General features: G+C 44.0%; 1 protein-coding gene across 3 annotated transcripts in view; it reads right to left on the minus strand.

The window, feature by feature from the left end:
- The window catches only part of NTN4 (netrin 4), a 125,843-nt gene that overhangs the window by 62,653 nt on the left and 50,272 nt on the right, over window positions 1-12,918 (minus strand). The gene's annotated exons all lie outside the window — the stretch shown is intronic.

Genomic DNA, 12,918 nt, shown 5'->3' on the forward strand with positions numbered 1-12,918 from the left:
ACTATTAGGATATGCTGGATGGTGCTAGCTTGATGCTCCTTGTTGTATGTTTCCTGTCAAGTCAGGCAGTTTGCAAGCTGTGCTCGCTGACAGACTAAAAGATGCTGTCAGTTTCTCTGCTCAACTTTGAAAATGAAACACAGCTTGAAAAAGTCCTTGGGGTAGATTGACATAGTGCCTGGGAATATTAAGCAGAACTATGAGGTCAACACCTTGATTATAGCTTTGAAAACGTACATTATTCATCCTCCCATTCATTTTTAACTGTTGTAAGGCCGAACTCTGTTCTGATCCTGTGCATGTGCTCATCTCTCATTTCTTTTATTGAGTAAATATAAAAATACTATATCACATTATTAGAGATGCCTCTTCAAGCAGTAAGAGAACAAATCCGTACACCCTGCTTGTTTGCTCTCCCACTGCAATGCAGGGGAAGATGGGGATGATGGGCAGCTCTTACAGGAAGGGATGAACATGGTGGATAATACTGGCTCCTAGGAAAAAGGCTATCTGATTATGTGTGGAGAGGAACACTGGAAACACTATTGTGACGCCAGCTCTTACCTGTAGACATCAGCCGAGCACTTCCTCTTCATATAGCTGATGTAGAGCAACAACTATAATTTTATATTTAGATGGTTAAGTCAGAGAATTGTGTCTGGAGTAGCGGAGAGTATCGCTGTGATGTCTCCTTCGTATCTGTGAATCGGGCATGGAGTCATTACATGTTCCATGGTCTGTTCTGGGTGACCACAATCGCACACTGGAGAGTTTTTAATTTTCCATTTGTGCAGCAAGTATCCGCATCTGCCATGTTAAGGCCCTGGTGGATGGGAAGACTTAATTTTCCATGGTCCTCTGGAATTCCCAAAGGGCTGCGGCATCATGGTGAATGGATGGTGAGCGATGTGTGATAGCACTGGCAACCAAGGTGTTGGACTCGACTTGAGGGTTCCATTGATTCACTGCATTGCAGTGTTCAGTTGGACATCAACAAGTCAAGAATGGCTACTTTGGGTCCATACTGGTGCACAGTTATAGGCTACAGAGTACACAAGGGCCATCGCTGATGTCTGTAATACTGATGCTCTCCAGCTTGTGCTTGCCAGTTTCTGGACCAGATTGACCCTTGTCTTTGTCTTGGCAGCTACCTTCTTCAGATGGTCCTGGAAGGTTAGAGTGCGATCCAGCTTCACGCTGAGATAGGTTGGAGAGAGGTCATGTCACACAGTGTTGCCATAGAAGGTCACTTTCAGGGTGTGCTCAGCGTTCCTGTTATCAAGCTGGAATGCAGTGACTGCTGTTTCGTGAGGATTTGGCTTGAGCCTCCATTTCCTGAAATATTCCTCCATGTGTTTAGGTCCCCGTTCAAGGTGGACTTGATGTCGCTGAAGGTGGCTGCTTGTGTTGCCTGGGCAAGATCATCAGCATATGCCAATTTGCGTGATTTCATTGGAGGCATGTCGCTCATATAAACACTGAATAGTGTCAGCGCGAGTACTGAGTCTTGTGGCAGTCCATTGTTGAGGAACTGGGGTGAACTGACTTTGTTTCCCAAGTGGACACATAGCTGCCTCTTGCTCAGAATTGTCCATAGCAGGCATAGTGTTTTGGGGTAGGGGATGATCCTTGTAAGCTTCAGCATTGGGCCTTTAATTCAGACCATATTGTAGGATGACGACGGGTCTACAAAGGCTGCGCTGGTCTTAAATTTCCTCTGTAATCCAGTCTTGATGTGCGTTACAAGGGCCAAAACTCAGCTGCAACAACTGCGTTTAGGCTTGAATCCTGCTTGTTCTTTGGGGATCATTGACTTGACAAAAGGACTGATTTTTGGTCCTTGTAATTCACACTAAAGACAGATTCCAGCTGAACACTAACAAATTCATAGCTGGAAACCAGCTCATCTGTATGATAGTATTATTCAAGATAGGCATTAGAGTTGTAAAGATGTATTTAGTGTTTAGACTATATAAAATGCTTGTAAGTTGCTTCATGCATTAATCTTACTTGTAATGTCTGTTCCCATGTTATAAGGCAATATGTAAGTTTTGTTTTATAACTATAAAAATGCTTGCTCTGGCTCCCCGCCCACCAAGGACTATGAAAACCAAGTGGGCCATTGTTGAACATCATGATAAAAAGACAGGGTTAATAGCCCTCTCATACCCAATTAAAGTGCTATGTGCAAGAAAGCTCCTCCCATGAGCCTGAATGCTGGAAGAAGGGGATAAAACATGGACACACACATTTTCTCTCCCTCTTTCCTGTTTGGACTCTCACAAGGGCCAGAGCTAAAAACAAAAGCAGAGATCCCCAGGCCAACCTGGGTTAGCCCTAAAAGACATTCAGTGAAGACAGATTACTACAACTCTGTCACCCTTTGTAACCATAGACTGTAACTCATTTGTGTATATATGTTGCCTGCTTTAACCTGTAAATAACTCTCTTATTTCTTTTTCCTAGTTAATAAATCCTTAGTTAGTTTCCTACAGGATTGGCTACAAGCATTGTCTTTGGTGAGATCTGAGGTACAAAATGACCTGGGGTAAGTGGTTTCTTGGGATTGGAAGCAACCTGAATATTTTGTGATCTTTGGTGCATCGCAACCAACTATCTCTAATTCATCTTGCCTGGGTGGCAAGCTAGACTGGAATGCCCCAGGGGACAATCTGTGACACTGTGGTAAGATTGTAATAGTGCTTCAGGAGTTCACATTTGTTACTGGGTTGGTGAAATCTAATTATAGCACATACCATCAGTTTGGAGTGTCTGCCTTGTTTTTTGACGTCTGCCCTGAGATTAGCACTCATGGTCATGACCCACTCCAGACAGCATGACAACTACATGTCAAAAACCCAACCTCTGCAGGCTGATAGCTTGGGCTAACCCTGAAGGCCACTCAGAAGTTGCAACTGCTGGAAAATAAAACAGTCCCTGAGACAGTTGGGCTCCTGTTCATTTGGGACCCAGGAGTGGATAGATAACCAATGCAGAGCACAAAGCACCGGTGAGAGATGTTCTTCACTGCTTATTATCTGTCAAGTTGAGGCCCAGTTTCTGGTTCTCACAGCAGATCCAACTGGCAGGGACCCTTTGGGTGGTGGAGCCCTGGGTATACTTTAAAATGGTTGAGTCCAGATTGATCTCGATGGTGGGCTTGTGGCTGTAGAACTTTCTGCTACTAGAACCTGGGCTGAGCTCCTTTCCTTTGTGCAGTGCTTTGAAGCTGTGGTTGAAAAGCACTCTAGAAGAGCCAGGTATTATTATATTACTTTAAACTAAACTGTGCCAAGCACTTAAATGTACTGCCAGAAACTATCTTCCATTGGCCAGGCATGACCTAGATAACCTAACAAATCTCTTGTGACTCTAACTTCCATGATAATTTGGTAAAACCCGAGTGAGCCTTTATGGTACATGTAATTCCAGAGGCTTTTTAAAAACAGAGCAAGTGCAATAACAAATCTACACACTGGATATGAACAACTTTCCTTTAAGAATGTGTAGACCATTGAAGATAATTCATAAACTCAATAGGTCAGCTTGAACAATTAAGAATTATCAGCACAAAAAAACTGCCACTTACTTGAGACATATAATCATTAGTCAATCTGCAGTAATAATGTAAACAGATTTGACATTAGGTCTAATTTATTAATGGTAAATAATTAAGTAATCAATTGCCACTCCTTCATTCCTATGACCAAAATCATGATATTGATCTGCATGTCTCAAAGCCATTGCAGTCCTGGATGCTAAGAATGAAATAAAGCTGTTTCTAAATCCCAAACAAACCTGGTAGTTTCATATCCAACTTTATTTCTTATTTACTTTGTTCATCCACCATAAGCCTTTCACCTTAGCCTTTCTACCTAAGTTTACCATCCCGTGTTCCAAAATGGAAGTCTCTTTAAGAGGCCTAGGTCTTCCTGTGGGGTTTCCCTACATGAGCAAGCAGAAGCAGATGAATGCAGAATAATACCAACCAGCTGACCCAAGTTGCAGTCAGAGAAATTAGCTATTGGGTAAGGTAAATTTAAGTAATTATTGAAACTCATGGCTACCACAACACCCACAAAGTGAAAGTTAATGGAGTGTTCATTGGGGAACATACAGACCTCTGCATATAGACAAAAATGAATACCTGTGAGTACAGCCTCTTGTTTTATATCATTCTTGACTACTGTTTTATATATTAGAAGCTAACTTGAACGTATTTTTCTTAGAGAAGCTTATCAGATGTCCATCTTAGCTATCTTAGTAGTCAATTGTCCTGGCTAATGTAGAAAAGTGACCCAGAGTCTACTCTGCTCCAGATTCAGACGTGATGTAAGCAATGTAACTCCATTACTTCACTGGAATTACATCTGTTTCAACCAAGAGTGAAATGAACTCTGTATGTCCATGACCCAGGTACTGTACAATATCTGTTCCTACCCCCAGTGCCCTGAGCCAGGCTTCCAGCCATCCTTCTACCCAAAAAAGGCAACACCTACACAAAAGATTTTTTTTTAAGTTGGGCTCCCAACTCATGAGGCCACAAAAAAAGGTTTTCAGGGAATAGGGAGGAGCTGTGTAGCCACATTGGAATATTAACAATCTGAATTTTAGTCCTCATGCCCCACATCAAATCCCTGACCAATACAAATATTAGTCTTCACCTACATCCTTAACACTCGACCACCGGTTTCCCACGTATCTGACATTCAGCTTTGTAGTATCATCTCTTTCAGATTGCTGAGTGTGACATGACTGAAATACTTCAACTTGCTTTGCTAGATCTATCTGAGACCTGTCAGATACACCCTGAGCTACCAAAGCACACATTTGTTATTCTTCTGTTCACTCCCCTGACCTGCAGAACAGAGACTGCCACACCACATCCTGCTCTTTCACTGTCCAGCTTTGAAAGCCATAATTAGCTAGGAGCTGAAACAAAGACTAGATGTTTGTAAAGTTGGAAGTGTTTCTTTCCCATTTTCATCAATATAATCTATATGGGCTTGATTTAATGGTGATGGGATTAAACCACTGACAGTTTTCTAACAGCAAACACAATTACAGGGTGAACCACTCTGATGCATGGAATGTCATAAACATACAAGTAAGTAGTATGTTGTGCGTTTACAGATATATACATTCACATGCATATATAAACACTACACTACATATATTATACATAATATAAAATCAGGCAAAATGTAAGTAACAAACTTACTAGAATGTGTTTACTGCACAGTCACAAAAAGCACAATTTAGAAATAATTTAAAATTTGTTATTTAAAAAACAAAAATTCACACTTGCCAAACAACTGTTTCCCATTGAGGACTAGCTCCATGTGAAGTCTGAAGTTTTAAAATTTTGCCATTTTTTAAAGTAATATGTGTAACCAAGTCAACTATATATTTTAAAGCAAGAGTATAATTTCCCCCCACATCTATGGTTGAATAGATTCTACATGAACCTTCCTATAAAACTTCACCTTAGAGTCTAAGCATGGAAAGTTTTATCTTAAGAAGAAACTTTTTGGAAATATGGATGAAGGTCCCTAACTCCAGGCACCCCCTTTTGAGCATTCTGGCTGTGACAAGTAGCTTTTGGGTCAAATTCTGCAGTACTATTGGAAAACTAAAGCCTCTATATTTCCATTTTTGGTAATTGCTTTTTCCATGCAGATGTTAGTGACAAATGGGAGGCTAAAGTTGTGTTAAGATTTGTACTGAAAGCAGGACTGACATCCTTCTGTTTCAAACTTTAATGACTGAATTTTGTCTTCTAATTTGGCACAATAACTCTTCAGAGCACACGTAAACTTTCTGTGTACATTTCTAAGTAAAATGCTTCCTCTACATGAATTTATTTTCCTGATATTTCTGTGGGTTCTTCTAACTAAAAAGCTAAAGTCCCCACAAATCTCCCCTCTCCCGCACCCACCCGAGGTATTCTCTCAGACACCAGGCCCTTTCGAAATATTAAAATTAAACACATAAGGCCAGATTCTTAGCTAGTGTAAACCGATGTAACTCCACTAAAGTCCTCAGAACTCAGCTGATTTACCACAGATAAGGATTTTATGAGCTTATGCTCAAATAAATTTGTTAGTCTCTAAGGTGCCACAAGTACTCCTGATCTAGCCTATGAGGCTTAGTTCTCAACTTATCTGGTCTTATTGGTGGGAAACGCCTGGGTGGTTCTAAACCATCTTTTCAACTCTCATGTCCTAGGCTGAGCAGATGCTGAAACAGTGCCTGATGAAAGCCTTGTGGCTGCTCCTATGCTGGCTGGAATGGACTAACAAAGTAGACCCTAAGAGTTAACTTTGGTGTAGGAACTTTATATTTCAATTTCCTGACATTTGTGCAATTAAATTATCAACATAGGGCTTGTCTTCACTATGGGGGTAAGTCGACCTAAGTTACGCTACTCCAGGTACGCGAATAAAATAGCTGGAGTCGACGTAGCTTAAGTTGATTTACTGTGGTGTCTTCACTGCACTGCGTCAATGGGAGATGGTTTCCTGTTGACTTACCTTGATCTTCTCGGAGAGCTGGAGTACCGGGTCGACCAGAGAGTGCTCTGCCGTCGATTTAGCAGGTCATCACTAGACCCGCTAAATCGATCCCTGTTGCATCGATTGCAGCAGTATTGAACTCCCTGTAGTGAAGACCAGCCCTTAATGTCCCATTCAATTGGGGGCAGGTGTTCTTCTGGTTTGGCCTTTGACTTCTTTCCTTATTTCACACGGTTACCTGTGCACTATTATTTCTACAGAATATATTCATATATGTGTAACCCTTGTGCCAGGTTAAGCCAGCAGCAACAAGGGCCGGGTTCAGTATCTAGGGGTTCCATTTCAATGATACAACACAAAACCGGCTCAAGCCCCCACCCAGTGACCTGAGACAATTACACACGACCCCCTGGGCACCTCTAAGAGGATTTACTTCCCCTCTCGCAAGCACAGAGTCTGAGTGTAGCTAAAACTTTTAATAAAAGGAGGAAATTAACTCAGCATTAATTTGGGAAAACACTGCAACTAGGGTCCTTTTCCCCTCAGGGTCTTAAGTCCAGCAACCCAAAAGTCCCCAGAGTTCAGAGGTTCATCCGCAGAGTTCACCACCCACCCTGTGTGGAAGGCGGGTGGTGGTAGTAAGGAGGTTCCTTACATGCTGCACTGCTCGGGCATTTTCTCGTCGCCCCAACGGCTGATTGCCACGCCTCTGAATGGCTCTGCTCTGGCCCTCTCCACCAGCTTCTCTGCTGGCCACTTGCCACGCCTCTCCATCAGCTGCCCTGGTAGCTGCTGGCCACACCTCTCCACCAGTTGCCTCCTCACCAAGATGTCTTCAGGCCCCCCCACACACACACTTAACATAGCTCTCAGTGATTTCAGCTGTTAGTGGGGGAAGCCTCACTGCTGGTGCACACTGGGCAGTCTCTTGCAATAGAGACACTGTCTCAAAGTAGGTCTAATACTTAGTCCTTAGTCCAGTGTTTTCAGCTCTGCAGCATGTAACAAGACTCTCAATTGAGTCTAAATTAGCTCTTTTATTCTACCATGGAGAGAGGAAGGGTCAAATGGTATCTAGCACCCACACCACCACGTGCAAGTACCTGTCCCCACCCTCTCTCAACTCATTGGGCTTTGGAACCCATATCCCCTGCCTAACGAGTGCTGTTCAGTTGAGGGTGAGTCCCACCATTGGGGTATGCCAGGTACAGTTCTGCTGCCCTCGGTTCATACAACAAGGATAGCAGCCCTTTATTACTCCTGCCCCAAAAACAAGGAGACTGGGGATACAACATTTGGGCAAGCAGTCCCATCATGCTGAGCACCTAGACAGGGTGGATGTGTCCATGCAAACGAGATCAGCTTCTGAAGTCTTTTTTCCCACAGTTCACCACTAGATGTCAGGGGAGAGCTCATCCAGACTCTGCTTACATATGAAGTGTGTATGGCTACAACTTCTGTTATAACTCTCAGCTATGCTTTTGGGCATGCTTCCACACAACTGTATCATAACTAAACAATCCCAGTTCCCTCAGCCTCTCCTCATAAGTCATGTGCTCCAGACCCCTAATCATTTTTGTTGCCCTCTGCTGGACTCTTTCCAATTTTTCCACATCCTTCTTGTAGTGTGGGGCCCAAAACTGGACACAGTACTCCAGATGAGGCCTCACTAATGTTGAATAAAGGGGAACAATCACATTCCTCGATCTGCTGGCAATGCCCTACTTATACAGCCCAAAATGCCGTTAGCCTTCTTGATAACAAGAGCACACTGTTGACTCATATCCAGCTTCTTGTCCACTGCGACCCCTAGGTCCTTTTCTGCAGAACTGCTACCTAGCCATTCGGTCCCTAGTCTGTAGCAGTGCATAGGATTCTACCGTCCTAAGTGCAGGACTCTGCACTTGTCCTTGTTGAACCTCATCAGGTTTTTTTTGGCCCAATCCTCTAATTTGTCTAGGTCCCTCTGTATCCGATCCCTACCCTCCAGTGTATCTACCACGCCTCCCAGTTTAGTGTCGTCTGCAAACTTGCTGCGAGTGCAGTCCACACCATCCTCCAGATCATTAATAAAGATATTAAACAAAACCGGACCCAGGACCGACCTGTGGGGCACTCCGCTTGAAACCGGCTGCCAACTAGACATGGAGCCATTGATCACTACCCGTTTAGCCTGACGATCTAGCCAGCTTTCTATCCACCTTACAGTCCATTCATCCAGCCCATACTTCTTTAACTTGGCGGCAAGAATACTGTGGGAGACTGTATCAAAAGCTTTGTTAAAGTCAAGGAATAATACATCCACTGCTTTCCCCTCATCCACAGAGCCAGTTATCTCATCATAGAAGGCAATTAGGTTAGTCAGGCACAACTTACCCTTGGTGAATCCATGCTGACTGTTCCTGATCACTTTCCTCTCCTCTAAGTGTTTCATAATTGATTCCTTGAGGACCTGCTCCATGATTTTTCCAGGGACTGAGGTGAGGCTGACTGGCCTGTAGTTCCCTGGATCCTCCTTCTTCCCTTTTTTAAAGATGGGCACTACATTAGCCTTTTTCCTGTCATCCAGGACCTCCCCCGATCGCCATGAGTTTTCAAAGATGATGGCCAATGGCTCTGCAATCACATCCGCCAACTCCTTTAGCACCCTCGGATGCAGCGCATCCGGCCCCATGGATTTGTGCTCATCCAGTTTTTCTAAATAGTTCCGAACCACTTCTTTCTCCACGAAGGGCTGGTCACCTCCTCCCCATACTGTGCTGCCCAATCCAGCAGTCTGGGAGCTGACCTTGTTTGTGAAGACAGAGGCAAAAAAAGCATTGAGTACATTAGCTTTTTCCACATCCTCTGTCACTGGGTTGCCTCACTCATCCAGTAAGGGGCCCACACTTTCCTTGACTTTCTTCTTGTTGCTAACGTACCTGAAGAAACCCTTCTTGTTACTCTTAACATCTCTTGCTAGCTGCAACTCCAAGTGCGATTTGGCCTTTCTGATTTCACTCTTGCATGCCTGAGCGATATTTTTATACTCCTACCTGGTCATTTGTCCAATCTTCCACTTCTTGTAAGCTTCTTTTTTGCGTTTAAGGTCGGCAAGGATTTCACTGTTAAGCCAAGCTAGTCGCCTGCCATATTTACTATTCCTTCTACACATCGGGATGGTTTGTTCCTGCAACTGCAATAAGGATTCTTTAAAATACAGCCAGCTCTCCTGGACCCCTTTGCCCTTCATGTTATTCTCCCAGGGGATCCTGCCCATTTGTTCCCTGAGGGAGTCAAAGTCTGCTTTTCTGAAGTCCAGGGTCCATATTCTGCTGCTCTCCTTTTTTCCTTGTGTCAGGATCCTGAACTCGACCATCTCATGGTTACTGCCTCCCAGGTTCCCATCCACTTTTGCTTCCCCTACTAATTCTTCCCTGTTTGTGAGCAGCAGGTCAAGAAAAGCTCTGCCCCTAGTTGGTTCCTCCAGCACTTGCACCAGGAAATTGTCCCCTAGACTTTCCAAAAACTTCCTGGATTGTCTGTGCACCGCTGTATTGCTCTCCCAGCAGATATCAGGGTGATTAAAGTCTCCCATGAGAACCAGGGCCTGCGATCTAGCAACTTCTGTTAGTTGCCAGAAGAAAGCCTCGTCCACCTCATCCCCCTGGACTGGAGGTCTATAGCAGACTCCGACCACGACATCACCCTTGTTGCTCACACTTGTCAACTTTATCCAGAGACTCTCAGGGTTTTCTGCAGTTTCATTCTGGAGCTCTGAGCAGTCATACTCCTCTCTTACATACAACGACGCAACTCCCCCACCTTTTCTGCCCTGCCTGTCCTTCCTGAACAGTTTATATCCATCCATGACAGTACTCCAGTCATGTGAGTTATCCCACCAAGTCTCTGTTATTTCAATCACATCATAGTTCCCTGACTGTGCCAGGACTTCCAGTTCTCCCTGCTTGTTTCCCAGGCTTATTGCATTTGTGTATAGGCATTTAAGATAACTCATCGATCGTCCCACTTTCTCAGTATGAGACAGGAGTCCTCCCCTCTTACGCTCTCCTGCTCGTGCTTCCTCCCAGGATCCCATTTCCCCACTTACCTCAGGGCTTTGGTCTCCTTCCCCCGGTGAACCTAGTTTAAAGCCCTCCTCACTAGGTTAGCCAGCCTGCTTGCAAAGATGCTCTTCCCTCTCTTCGTTATGTGGAGCCCGTCTTTGCCTAGCACTCCTCCTTCTTGGAACACCATCCCATGGTCGAAGAATCCAAAGCCTTCTCTCCGACACCACCTGCATAGCCATTCGTTGACTTCCACGATTCAACGGTCTCTACCCAGGCCTTTTCCTTGCACAGGGAGGATGGACGAGAACACCACTTGTGCCTCAAACTCCTTTATCCTTCTTCCCAGAGCCACGTAGTCTGCAGTGATCCGCTTAAGGTCATTCTTGGCAGTATCATTGGTGCCCACGTGGAGAAGCAGGAAGGGGTAGTGATCTGACGGCTTGATGAGTCTCGGCAGTCTCTCCATCACATTGTGTATCCTAGCTCCTGGCAAGCAGCAGACCTCTCAGTTTTCCCAGTCGGGGCGGCAGATAGATGACTCAGTCCCCCTGAGGAGGGAGCCCCCGACCACCACCGCCCTTCTCCTCCTCTTGGGGGTGGTGGTTGCCTTCCAATCGGTGGAGTCTCCTTCTGCTCCCTTCCCTCAGATGTGTCATCTAGTCCACTCTCCACATTAGGAGACTAGATGACCTCCTGAGGTTCCTTCCAACCCTGATATTCTGTGATTCTATGATTCTATGAATCCCGAGGAAACAGCTCCTTTCAAAGAATTTCACTGTAAAAACAGCTGTGAAAACCAGGGTATTGCTACTTGAAACAGACTTACCAAACTGTGGCAGGCTTTCAGATGTGTGGATCTTCAGATGACAAGACGAGCTCTGTTATGGGGAAACATGCCATCTTCTTCATGTTTGAGACTATAATTTAACTCAAATGAGAGTGTTCTATTCTTTCCCCAAGGAGCTCGCCAGATGTCAGATTTCCTCATCTATAGCATTTGGTTAACCTGCCTTTCCCCACTTTTTTTATGCTAGAGTGCCTAATACTTCCTGAGATGCTTGTGCTCTTGATAGTAAGCAGAGGGCATCCTCAGCAAGGGTGTGATCCAAAGTCCATTGAAGTCAATGGAAAGATTCCTTTTGACTTCCATGGCCTTTGGATCAGACCTCTAGTGGCTAATGCACTGTTTTCAGATTAAATTTGGTGACAAGATAGTTAAAATGCTGGTGACCAACATCTTATTTACTTTAACCTTCAGTTAACATTCAAAGAGTCCAGTTAGACTTGCAGATCCAGGTTTCACCTGTTTTGAGTGTGTCCCTGTTCTACTCCACTCTAGGCAAGGCGGATACGTGCTTTTATACGATAACCACACATTTAAAAATCTTACCATATAAATCGGTTTGTAACACAGCAAAGGATCCCAAAGCCTTTCACAAACTACACACATGCAGCCATCTGTGGGATGGAGGATGGCAGCCAACTGGTGCACAGCCTGCTGCAGAATAATGTGAAAAGTCTGACTCTTACAACAAGTACTTTAGGAACTTTAAAGTCTGTACAAAGCCAGCATCTAGCTTATCTATCTGTCTTAGGGTTTTATATTGTCACCCATCCTGTAGTATCTGAGTGTCTTCCATGTAATAGCAAAACAAAATCCCAAGCAGACTTCATGGAGAATCTGTCTCTTCTGTCTTCTGGGGGCTCTAAACTCTGCTTGGGGTAGGTTTTATTTGGTTGGATTGTATTACTTTCCTCTTTTTTTAGTAAGGGTTTAGGTGGAAGGTGGGGGGAGGGGGGAAGTGACTTTAGTTTTTAAGGTTTCATCTGAGAGGCACAATAATATACTGCAGATAGGTCATTTATCTTCTTTGGAAGGATGAGGATCTGAATTGACCCTGCCTGGCTTTCAACTATGGCACCAGGAAGTTAAAGTAGTTCAAACCTGATGCTTAGATCACTAAGCCATCCCCTATTAGAACATTGCTTTGGTTCAGTTTGTTTTGATTTTGGGGAATACCATTTGACTAGGGTTATACACATAAATTATATTGGCAGTTGAAGCTAGACAAATTCAGACTGGAAACAAGGTGTAAATTTTTGACAGTGAGGGTAATTAACCACTGATGGAACAATTTACCATAGGTCAGGGTGGATTCTCCATCACTGACAATTTTCAAATCAAGATTGGATGTTTTTCTAAAAGATTTGCTGTAGTAGGAATTATTTTGGGAATTTCTATGGCCTGTGTTATAGAGGAGGTCAGACAAGATGATCACAATGGTCCCTTTTGGGCTTGGAATCTATGAATATTATGTACAAAAACAAGCAAACAAAAAGCAATTCTATTGTAT

Source organism: Malaclemys terrapin, chromosome 1, assembly GCF_027887155.1.
Source record: "Malaclemys terrapin pileata isolate rMalTer1 chromosome 1, rMalTer1.hap1, whole genome shotgun sequence".
Lineage (NCBI taxonomy): Eukaryota > Metazoa > Chordata > Testudines > Emydidae > Malaclemys > Malaclemys terrapin.